Source organism: Octopus sinensis, linkage group LG2, assembly GCF_006345805.1.
Source record: "Octopus sinensis linkage group LG2, ASM634580v1, whole genome shotgun sequence".
Taxonomy (NCBI): domain Eukaryota; kingdom Metazoa; phylum Mollusca; class Cephalopoda; order Octopoda; family Octopodidae; genus Octopus; species Octopus sinensis.
This window is the reverse complement of record NC_042998.1, coordinates 193978786-193992112: the sequence shown is the minus strand read 5'-3', so window position 1 is coordinate 193992112 and position 13327 is coordinate 193978786. Positions and strand designations below refer to the sequence as shown.

At 34.3% G+C, this 13327-nt stretch overlaps 1 protein-coding gene across 2 annotated transcripts in view; it reads right to left on the bottom strand.

Moving 5' to 3' along the window:
• Positions 1-4923, bottom strand: part of LOC115228118 — a 31616-nt gene extending 26693 nt beyond the window's left edge. The window contains exon 1 of one of the 2 annotated variants that reach the window (XM_036500610.1): positions 4805-4923. The gene's annotated coding sequence lies outside the window, so the exon portion shown is untranslated. The remainder of the gene's footprint in view (positions 1-4804) is intronic. The other variant, XM_029798781.2, reaches the window with a different exon arrangement.
• Between the last annotated feature and the right edge of the window lie 8404 nt (positions 4924-13327).

Here is a 13327-nt window from a genome sequence, read left to right as displayed (position 1 = left end):
GACCCGAGGTCACATAGTGTTGATGTTTGGCCCACGATCTAAGCAATACTTACATTTGAGATATATATAATTCACACCAGCCACTGTTTCACCAACAGCTTGATTGATTTAAGTCACTGTTTACACAGCTTTCACAGATAATTGATATTAACTTAAGCAGTATCCATAATCAATTCATGCCACTGTTATTAGAACTATCTCAGAAGTAGTCATAATAATTGATGTTTGGGTTGCAGAAGCCAACTGCAGATCAATGTAATCACAATGTCATACCTTATAATAAATACTACTATTATTATTATTATTATTATAATTATTAAGGTGGTGAGCAGGTAGAATCATTACCATACTGGACCAAATCCATAGCAGCATTTCATCTCTTTGTGATCAGAGTTCAAATTCTGCCAAGGTCAACTTTACCTTTCATCCTTATGGGGGTCAATGAAATGAGCACCAGTTGGGCACTGGGGTTGATGAACTTAACTAGCTCCCTCCCTTAAAAAATTTCAGGACTTGTGCCTATAGTAGAAAGGATGACGATAATAATAATTATTATTATTATTACTATTAGGAAGAGGCATGGCTATGTGGCATATTTGCTTCCCAACACATGGGATCTAGGTTCAGACCCACTGTGTGGTACCTTGGGCAAGTATCTTCTACTATAGTCCCAGGATGACTAAAGTCGTGTGAGTGCATTGGTAGACAGAACCTGCATCACTATCATGCAAACAGTGTCCTTTGTTTTAAATCTTCTGAGAAAACCCGTCTGGTCTTAGGAAAATATTACTTTACTTGAGGAAAAAGTAAAGTTTGATGATAGTTTGTAGAATCGCTAGAGCGCCGAGAAAAAATGCCTTGTGGTATTTGTTCTAGCTCTTATGTCTTTATGTTCTGAGTTCAAATTCTACTGAGATCAAGTTTACCTACATCATTTCGAGGTCGATAGTATTGACTAAATACCACCCCCTTCCCTTCGAAAGTTTTTAAATGACAAAACATTTCAAATTTTCAGGAAGTAAAACATCTAACGCTTTCACATGTAAACAAGACATATGATATACATTTCAAATGTTGTAGGCGCGTCGCTTAGTGGCTAGGGTGTTGCAGTCATGAGCGCTAAGACCGTGTGTTCGATTCCTAGACCGAGTGACGCATTGTGTTCTTGAGGAAAACACTGCAGTTCACGATCCTCTGTGATCATTTAGACACCTGACACTCGGAACACCTGTGCAGGTAACGCCGATTCGTTGGGTGGAGAGTGATAGCACATACACTTGATCACTATAAACAAATCGTTTTGTGCAGGTCCTTCAGCAAAAACTGAACACTCAAGCCGTCTTCGACAGGGATTCCATTATATATATATATATATATATATATATAAAACGGCAGTTGCATATTCCCTGAGTAATCATCAGCTTAATAAAACAAAGAGTATAAAAGTTATAAGATGGGACTGTTAAAAATCCGGCTTCAAAAATATTTAAATGCTGATGATTATAGTTTAATTACTGTTTTGTTTGAAATCTAGGATCTCGGATTAAACATTCCTTGGGATACTTCGGGACTGGTTGAGCTATGATTAAAGGCCTTCTCGTCAAAACCGAACCTTTTTTTTTTAATGGGCTGCGGTATGTTTTGACGTTAAAGATTCAGAATTTACAAAAAATATTTTTTTTAACTTACGAAATAAAAATTTAAAAAAAAAGAAACTCCTTTTAAAAACAGAAACTGATTAAGGTTAGAGAATTAAGAACTTTTTTTTTTTTTTAAATATAAAATATATTCCGTTTGCATTTGAAGTGTATAAATACATTTATATTATTGGAGTAAATTATAATGAGTCGCTTCCTTTCCCGAGGCGACAGCGTGAGATGAGAAAAGACTGATCTGCTGTTTCGAGCAAGTCGAGTGATCATGTAGAGGCCATCACGTAACTATTTTGAGGATATTAAATGAGTGGATTGCTAGTAAACATTCTATTCCGCTTTAGGTTGGCCCGAGCTAATAAAAAGAAAACGTATTTAGGTCATAGCTTGGCAGTTAATCTAACATCACGCTTGTAGCTAGCTTGATGTACATATTAATGAAAAGCTTGTTTTCGCCCCTTTTTTAATTGTTTTTTTAAGACATTAAAAAAAATCAGCTGAAAAACAACGATAGTATATAAATTAATCAAATCAAATATCAATAAACTAAGTATAAGATCGAATACTGGAGGACTCCAAACAATGTCTCATTACCTCCCCTGAACCTAAAATCAATTCACAAAATGTAATATCACAAACATTAAAAACTAAATATCAAAATTATTACATAAAATCGTAATGTAACGTTTCCGTTTAATTTTGAATTTCCAAATCTGACGTGACAGAGAAGTAGCGTGGTGCGTGTAATACGCTTGATTTTTAGATATGGATAAGTGAAGGAGACCGAGCTCGATACTCGGGAACAAGACCATATAATATATATAAATACATATATATATATTTATATATACACACACACACACTGAACGGCCGAAAGATGTTCATTCAAATGGATCACTAATGCACACCATTCAATCATACTAATTTTTAAAATGCATTCAATTTATAGATATGTATTTAAAATATTAAATGAAGAAAAATCTAAAAGATGAACTAATTAGTAATGTCTATAGTGATCGCTCAACGTGCTAGAAATTGCAACCAAAATTTTCCTGAAAACACACGTATGGTATACAAATAGACGAGATGGGCACGCCTAGAACGCTTTTATCATAGATGCGCCCGATAGTGGCTAAACAAATACAAAATTCCTGTTAGGATAATATACATCCTTGATATATTGCTTTTTGTTACTTGCGAAAATAAAACAAATTCGTCACTGCCTCCCTAAGAATGATAAACATTCTTAGATTGAAATTAAAGCTGGCTTTAATTGTTGAGGGAATCTAACGAATTTTGAATAGCTTTTATTATATTAGTACATGCAATGATAAACTGAATTCAACTGAAATCGCATGTAACTCAAAAAGGATATATTTTAAAAGCAACTGAATTATAAAAGTAAATTAATTTCAAATATTATTCATAATATATCTAATGACACACAACAAGACCACAGCTCGTAAGACTAATATTCAAATTATAAAGCACAAAAAATAACAACTTTAGGATTCTGTCTGTCCCACAATTGTTAATAAACGTAAAAGATACGCAAATCCTCATCAAAATCACTTTTCTTAGAGTGAATTAAGGATAAAAAGTTATGAGAAATAAAACGAAATTATACAAAAAAGGTAATAAAGATCAAAGCCGGAAGCAGGATAGCAGAAAACCCGCCAACTTTCCTCGACTGTTAAAACGGATAAAACATATTGAGGCTCTGGTCGGTAAATATGTAAGCGTTTTAACCAAGTTTATTAAATTAACGACGAATGGTAATAATATATATATATAAGCGAAATGAAGTAAAGAAGCAAATCAACTAAAAAGAAATAAATTCTGCAAGGCAAATAAATAGAGCGTGTTTGTATTCATCGGGGTATAACGGTTTTCCAACAGAAAACAACTCGGCCTAAACAACTTTCACATTAAATCGTACATTTCATTAGAAGCTAGTTAATTGCACTACACCTTTTTGATCATTACTTACATCTAATGCCCCTAATATACATATGTTTATATATATGTATATATATATATATACAGATATATATATATATATATACAGAGAGAGAGATATATATATATAAACACACACATGCATACATACGAATAGTTATTGAGATTTTGATATTTTTTTTTTGTTTTCAGTTGCTAAAGTATATATATGTGTGTGTGTGTGCATACATATATATATATTTACATTTAATATATATACTTATATATATATATATACTTACATTTAATGCCCTTAATATACATACATACACCATATATATATATGTTTATATATGTGTGTGTATATATATATATATATATAGATAGATAGATAGATAGATAAACACACACATGCATACATACGAATAGTTATTGAGATAATGATCTTTTTTTTTGTGTGTTTTCAGTTGCTAAAGTAATATAATGTCATCAATATTTCGTAATGTGGGTGATAAATTTACTCACCACTTCAAAAACTTTTAATACATAAATTGCAGAAAACATTTAAACCCGGGCAGCCAGTTAGCTACCTTTTTTTTTTAAAAAAAAAGGACAGAACAGAAACCCCTGTCCTATGTTCGTAAAAATGATGAGAGGTAGTGATCGCCACGCATAGAGAGCCACGACGAAGAAAAAACAGTAGTTGTCTACGTGAGTGAGTGCAATGCCTTGCTTGTGTGTGTGTGTGTGGCGAAGGAGGTGGAGGTAGAGGAGGAGAAGAAGGGGGAAAAAGAGAGAATCAAACACTCATTGCGCATTGCATCATGGGTAAAGAGTCAATTTCAACGTATTGTAATAATTACGTTATGAAAAAAAGGGTCGGCTCGTCAGGCGTAGACGGGTTTTCGAGCCGACCGAGGTGGAATTATGCAATGCAGCTATCGAATCGGTTAAACAAATAAATAACAAATGACATAGATGAGAAAAGAAGAGGGATGGCCACCAGAAAATAATATTTTTTTTAACGCATAAACGCAAAGCATTGTGGGACAGGTGCGCTGGGCAGGTAGGAGTAGTAGAACTTGGACGGATCGACGACAAATTTCTACGAACATCACGCGAAATTCGGGCGTTTTCACGGAAAACAGCAGCAACAGAACCGAAAAGGGGACGCTTAAAAATCAAATTAAAAATACGTGAGGTCGAATAAATACCTTGGATCGCCACAATTGGTGATTCTTTATACGGGCGTAAACAGCCGTACGTTCACAGGTTATGGCTCCTTGCACCAAAATGTCGCTCGAGGACAGGCAGGAGTTACCTACTCTTGAGTACAAGTGCTGCTGCCACAGATTGACTTCGTCAAAGATTTACTGTTAAAAGCTTTACTCTTCTTACAGGGACATAACACTGTCAGCTTAATTTCAAACATGCATAATGATATAATATATTAAAAGTGGAGAGTTTGATATTTCCGAAATTTAAAAAAAAAGATAAATACAAAGTAGAAAAAAAAACAAAAAAAAGCCGAAGAAATAAGATATTTGAATAGTATAGCAAAGAACGAACTGAAATAAAAAATAAATTTCTTTTATTTGAGAAAAAAAATATTTTTTTTTTTTTTACAAAATGGCATAAAAAGATATTACATCAGTAATATATTAGCTGCAGCTTAAGTTTAATATATTTTTTTGGTTTTTATTGGTTTTATTAAGTGGATGGGGAAATATTTTCTTGAAAATTGATAAATTTTCAAATTTAGATATATCCATATTTTATACATGCGTGTGTGTACGTTTGAGGATATATATATATATATATATATATATATATATAATATATATATATATATATATAATCATTGTCATTTTTTAAAATTCATTTTTTCCACTTGGCATGGGTTGACAGAGTCTTGATGAATTATTTTACAGCCAGGTGCCCTTCCTGCCACCAACCCTTATTCCAACTAAGGCAATGATTATGCTCATGATAGGTTGTGCAACCTTTAATTGTCACCTTATATTTCTTTTATTCTTTTCACCTTTTCCAACCTTGATTTATAAATCCCCCCCACCTTATTTTTTTCTCTACTCAGATGCAGGTGGGTGTATATATATCTACTGTACATATACCTATTATATGTATAGGTGCATATATGTGTACGTGTGTGTGTGTGTGCGTGTACCTATGGGTGTGTGTATGCCTTAGGCAGACTTATACGTTTCTGTAGGTATTCACATGTGAATGGGTGTTTACATATTGGGTCCATGCACACAAATGGCATGTGTGAACATGCATTTGGATGGGTGCATACACTGTGATGCAAGTGGGCATACTGTTGTTGTTGTTGTTGTTAAGGGTGATTAGGTGATGGTCTAGGGCTTAGGGGCAGGAGACCCCAGACCTTGAAAAGAAAAAAAAACTCTGGTCATCTGGTCATCTTGTTGTAGTCGAGGGCTCTTCGTTGACACCCAACACCACTGGGAGGTGGCCCTCGAAGTCACTGGAAATAGAGATCTCCAGGTCCAAATTCTTGAACAGCAATGGGCATGCTGGTTGTACTGGCCCCTTGTATTTCTTTAGAGTGAAAACCACCCCTTCACCCTTACTTATTTGGATAATAAGATTCTAGTAATCAGCAATTTTTGTTGTTACCTCTCTTAGATAAAAGTTTATGACCACAAATTTTCCCCTTAATTATAGCAATTATTTTCTCTTCTTCCTTTTCTCCCTTTCTTTTACCATTTCTTGCTACTCTTCAACTGTAAATCACTCCCACACTTGTATACTTTGATCTCATCCTTTCCCTTCTTAACTGTTTTGTTTTTAAAATTTTTTTGTATTTCTGGCCTCTCCATTCAGTTCACTGTTCCACTGTGGTAGAGCTGACTTGGAAATTTGGAGCAACACCATAACCTTCATATCATCAAGGTAATCTCAGCTTGATGATTAGCTACATTGAGCATTGCTCATTGTATAGCTATTATTTATATATATATATTATTATTAATAAATAATAATAATAACAACAACAATAATAATGGTTTTTTTAGGCATTCACTAGTACAACACTAAGTACAAAACCAAATATATGGCACCCTAGGCATAACACCAACATGAACTTCCAACTTGTTGTCTCTTGAGATCTCTGGGTGAGACTTGGAGCCAGCTTGTGCAAATGTAAAGCAAAAGTCAAACATATAATAATAATGATAATATAAGTAGCTAGCAACCATAAAAACCAAAATGGTAAATTTATAAATTTGTAATCAAGGGTACAAGATAGTACCAGCATTGCTAGAAATTGAGTTGAAAACTACTCAAATGAGCCACAATATCACTGAAAATTTAACAAGCTGACAGAATCGAGGAGCAAGTAAAAAGCCAACCTACCATTGCAGGGGAAATATGTAAATGAATTACGGAGATGTACTTGCATAGCAAGTGATTTGATCTGAGATCGTGTGCTGAAACGAAAACAATTGCAGATTGGAAGGTGTTTGTAAGCCATTTAAAAAATACACAAAAGCCGTTCGATTCACTTCAACATTTAAGTTTAATTTGTCAAAATATTTTCGTCGCTTTAAGACCGCGACCTGTTCACTGACAAAAATCCGTGCTGCAAATGAATTTTCAGATATACTCATATCACATGATTTTGAACCCTGAGATATTACTCTTAGTTCTCTTTAGTGGGTCTCACTGCCTGGGGTTAAATTAACACCCACTTCGTCATGCTTGTTAAAATCGTTGAAAGACTAGCACCAAATTCAAATGATAATTATACATAAATAAAGATATTATTATAAATAAATAATAATAGTATAGGTGGCTAGCAAGCATAAAAACCAAAATGGTAAAATTTATAAATATATAAACAAGGGTACAAGATAGTACCAGGGTTTTTCATTCACATGATGAAACGGGTATTAATTTAACCCCAGGTAGCAATACCCACTGAAGTGAATTAAGAGTTTTATCTCAGAGTTCAAAATCACATGATGTGAGTATATCTACAAATTCATTTGCATATTTCCACCACAATTGAAGGTTGGCCTTTTAATCACTCCTTGATTTTGTCAGCTTGTTAACTTTCTAGTGATACTGTGGCTTATTTGAGTATTTTTAGACTCTTATTTCTAGCAACACTGGTACTATCTTGTACCCCTTATTATAAATTTGTAGTTGTGATACCAGTGCCGGTGGCACGTAAAAAGATCCATCTGAACATGGCCGTTGCCAGTGCCGCCTTGACTGGCCTCCATGCCAGGGGCACGTGAAAAGCACCAACTGATCGTGCCCGTTGCCAGCCTCGCCTGGCATGTAAAAAGCACCCACTACACTCACGGAGTGGTTGGCGCTAGGAAGGGCATCCAGCTGTAGAAACACTGCCAGATCAGACTAGAGCCTGGTGCAGCCTCCTGGCTTCTCAGACCCCGGTCGAACCATCCAACATATGCTAACATGGAAAACAGATGTTAAACGATGATGATGATGATATATATAGTAGGTACTGTAAGTTTAGAGTGAATACTTGATAAGTGTAAGCACCTGTATATGCCAGATAGTGGCAGAGGTGAGAGAGAATATATCAAATAAAATTAAAAACAGAATATATCAAATAAATATATGTGTGTGTGTGTGCACGACCAGTCAATCATCCACTTTAGTTCCATACTACCACTCCCTTCTTGACAGTGTTAATTCTGTTGCATGAATTCAGACAAGATTTCCAATCCTCTCCCTCCTATCAGTGTAGGAGATTACAAAATGACCTTGTGTGCTTTCATTCCTCTGCTAAGTTGAAGATGTTATGATAGCTATGTTGCATATGAAAGGCTTTTCTGAAGATCTGGAAAAAGATTTTGGAGATGTTGGTTTTGATACTATGGGAGGCACATATAGCCATTCAAAGCACAAAAGGCTGCTAACTTCACTAAAACACATTATTTGATATCAATATTTTTGTCACACCAACTGTGGCATGGTCACTGACAAGATTCTACTGCATCGCATTAGAATTGTGTCAGTGACCAGGTTTAAAATTGGTGCAACAAAAATTTTGACACCAAATAATAAATGTTTAAATGCAGCGTGTTTTTAATGACTAATGTACGTTCCACAGTGTAACTGTTTTAGTTTAAATAAACTGTCTCAAATGAAATCACTTAACAGACAAGTACACCTCTACATGGTGATGGTAATCTCTTTTCTTTCTTTGGACTTTTCTCTTTCTCTTTTCCAAAGAAGAGCTATGCTCAAAACGTCAAACTCTCTCTTGTTACTGAGTGTCAAACTAATACATTCCTAATACATGGGAGTTGGTTACAATACAAGTCATCTCAGTCCTTTACCATCTCCTTTATGAAGTTCAACATCTAGAAGTCATTTTCACCATTTCATCACATGTTCTCCTTAATGCTGTTGACTCTGTCAGATTGAATAGCATAGCCAAGGTGTTGAAACCATGATGATATTTGTTAGGCAGCTGATGATGTATTTTATGTGCTTCCTGACAGTGAACCTTTTGTCTCTTGTATTCTTGTGGTTCTAAGTTATCCTTTATTGAACGTTTAGTTCTCGTAGAGTTAAACTTGCTTAGGAAGTTTAACCCTATAAGAAATTTTACTGCACACACACACACACACACATACACGCATACATACACATATCACCATCATCATCATCGTCATCATCATTTTAATTTTCTCTTTTACATGGTCACATGGGTTGGATAGAATTTAGTGTGGTAAATTTCCTACAGCAGGATGGTTTGACTGAAAACTGGTAAGCTGGGCAGCTGCACCAGGTTCCAATCTGATTTGGCATGGTTTCTATGGTTGGATGTCCTTCCTAAGGCCAACTACTCCAAGAGTGTAGTGGGAGCTTTTTACATGCCACTGTCATGGGAGCCAGTTACAAAACACTAACATCGGCCACAACTAAGATCTCACTTGGCTTGACAGGTCTTCTCAAGCACAGTGTATCGCCAAAGGTGTTGATCACTTGTCACTACCTCCATGAAGCCCAACGTTTGAACAGTGCTTTATATATATGCATATATAAATACTTTCATACAAAGCCATTCATCCTCCTCAATTGGTTAAGTACACTAGGAAACAAAAAATGTACACCCTTCATACAATTTGATATCAATAGTTTTTTGCTTGGATATCACATATTCTTCCTAAATAGTATAGATTTTTATAGATTAATAAAGAGGAAATTAATATTACAATTTCAGAGACAAAAGGTTTAATCGATTTAAACAGAGACATACAAGTCTGTAACACTCAGGATGATTCGGTATTTTGATGGGCTCGTCTGACATTGCACAGGTTATTGATCTGGATCTAGTCACACTCCTTTTATTGAATAAGAGGAGATCCTATTTCTGAGTTGACACACTATTAATAGTTAAAAACATTAACTGTTGTAGCATAGACTATAATCTGTCACTCTGGTTCAGCTCAAACTACAAAAAGGTAAATTTTCAGACTTTAATTTGCACAGTGGCCTGTACTTTCCATTCCACAAACCCAGCAAAAATCTTAACTACATAAACAAAAATTCTAATCATCCCAAATCAATATATAATATTATGAAGAACATTTTCCTTAGAACATCTAAACTTTCTTCAAACATAGAAGTATATAGGAATATTATAATGGTGCTCTATTGAAAGTTGGCTTTATGGGTAAGACTTAATTTATCTCTTCCTGTAATACAAACAACTCTAATTTTAAAGTATGTACTGCACATAAACATGCAAAGCATATTTAAAAGCAATGAAATCTTTTTACTAAGCTGTCTAAACATAGTAAATAAGTGGAATAGCTAATGGTAATTTAATCAGAGATAAAACTAACGACCATAGTAACAATATAAAGAGTGGTGGCTCTGAGAATAAAAATGATAAAATCACTGATATGCTTAGAGACAAAACTGATAAATCTATGAATATTCTGAATAATTTAACTAAACTAATAAAAACTAAAATGACCAATCTATAAATCTTGAGTGTGAGTACCTAGCCAAACATAGAGGTAAAACTATAATAAAAGCAAACATATAGTCAAATCTAGAAATAAAGATGAAATGAGCAGCTGCACACCTAATACAAATTGTAAATCTAACCTACAAGGTAAGATATGAATTAACAAACCATTCTAACATTTTTTAAACCAAATTCTCCAACTTTGCATCTTCAGGAAAAGCCAATATGGGTAGTGAAAGACTATAAATACTCATGAAAAATTTTTAATTTTAAAACAAGAAAAATCTATGTAAAGTGGTGTAACATGCCTTACATAAATAATGTTAAAACAAAATAACCAAAAATTTTTTAATATATTAAATAGAAACTTCCCCTAAACCACAAATATCAATACATTTTAAATAAATATACAGTAAAACTATCTTACTCTACAACACCTAATCTAATAGATATTATAGAATTCTCTAATGCCCATAAGACAAATAAGTATAATAAGGATATCTTACACACAATAATAACATAAATTTTCTGTCTTACTGTACAAATCTATATAACCATAATACAATTGTGATTCAAAGTGGAGAAATGTTTAGAACAGGGTTTCATATCACTACATGTATAACTGTTTAATTGATTTGACAACAAACATAAAGTATTTATGGCTTAATTTGTTATATATAAAATCAATTATTAGATTACTTTTATAAGTCTGAGGTCTGGAATCAAAGGGCCTAAGAGTTAATGTAACAAAGACTAAAGTCCTAATATGTAGGAAAACAGACAAATCACTAATCCCTTCAGGGAGATGGCCCTGCGGAGAGAGAGGATAAACAAAAACTTAGTAATAATTCTTAGCAACTCTAAACACACAGGGCCAGCAAATTCGGGGGAGGGAGAAGGTTGATTACATCGACCCCAGTGCTCAACTGGTACTCATTTTATTGACTCTGAATGGCAAAGTTGACCATGGCAGTATTTGATCTCAGAACGTAAAGATGAACAAAATGCCATTAAGCATTTTTCCCAGTGCTGACTCACTGCACTTAAAATTTCAGAACATTAAGAATAATTTTTGAATTAACCCTTTTGTTACCAAAATGCCTGAGGCATAGGTCTATGATACAATCTTCATGTTTCAATGTAATCTATATTCGTACTTCCCACAATATTTTCATGTTATGTCCCAAAAATCAGTTTAATAATAACAAAGTTATTTTTATTAAATTCTTAATAATTTAAAAATTTAATTGAAATAATGGCAGTTTATTTCAAGAGAAACATGATACCAAAAGGTTTAACATGCTTAGGAGAAACAAAACCAAAATTGCTTTTTGTTTCAAAGGCAAAAGAGGGAAAGCTTGTTTTTTTCCTCTCTGAGCATGTCAATTCAACTGTGAAATTATTTTTAATTTCTTGAAATTATCTCCCTTCCTCATTTAGTGTTCCTAACGATCATTGCTAAAGTTTAATTTTTCTTTTTACATCTGAGTGAAATTATTATAAGTTAAAGGATTTATCGTGAATGGCATTCAATACATCCAACTATACTCCTTTGGCAGATTTTGTAATCCTAATCCATGCTACTGACCCCTTTAAATATTTTCTCTCAACTCCTTTTGTTTCCATGATGTACCTTATGCAGTAGATTAGAATAATCATTAGCATACTAAACAAAATTCCCTGAGGTATTTCTTCTGGCCCTTTATGTTTAGTGTTCAAATGTAACTGAGGTCAAATATACCTTTCATCTGCTGGGAGTCAATACTATAAAATACCAGTTAAATACTCAGGTTAATTTAATCAACTAATCCCTCCCAACCAAATTCCAGGCCTTGTATCATCATCATCATTGTTGAATGTCCGCTTTCCATGCTAGCATGGGTTGGATGGTTCAACTGGGGTCTGGGAAGCCAGAAGGCTGCACCAGGCTCCAGTCTGATCTGGCAGTGTTTCTACAGCTGGATGCCCTTGCTAACGCCAACCACTCCGTGAGTGTAGTGGGTACTTTTTACATGCCACCGGCACAGGTGCCAGACGAGGCTGGCAAACGGCCACGATCGGATGGTGCTTTTTATAATAGATTATAATGCCCCCTATTATAATATAACTTATTATAATGGATCTTATAATATTGTGACACTCAAACCACAAAACCACATGAATTCAATTTTATTATCTACATACCTTATAAGAATGTATGCTGTTATATGGACTATCTCCTCCTCTCATCATCTATATTCTGTTTACTCTCTCTCTCCAGAGTGGACACTAAGCCTACTCCTTTCACCCCTAAAAGTCGGTCCTCTAAAACATTGTACATTTCTTGCAACTGTTCAAGAGGAAATTTAACCATGCTGGTCTCATTTAGGGTCTACAAAAGCTCTAGGTATAGCCTCTTCCACAAGACCAGTAAAAAAAGAAAAGGGTTCCATAAAATTTGCAAAAAAGAATAAGTTTGTGTGTTGCATGAAGTGGTGAATTCTGTGTTTGGTACGGTCTTTATTCTTTGATGTGGACTCCAGCTTAACACATTAGAATTCCCCTCTTATCTTGGTATAGCATTCCAGTTTGTGAAATTTATGTGTGAATTTGTGCCAATTCAGACAATCACTAGTTTCCTTAAACTTTAGGTGTCTTTCCATTTTATTGGTGGTGGTGGTGGGTGTCCTCAACATTAGCCACTTTAAAAAGGGAGATATCTTTGTAAAACAGAAATATTTTCTTACATATGTAACTTTTT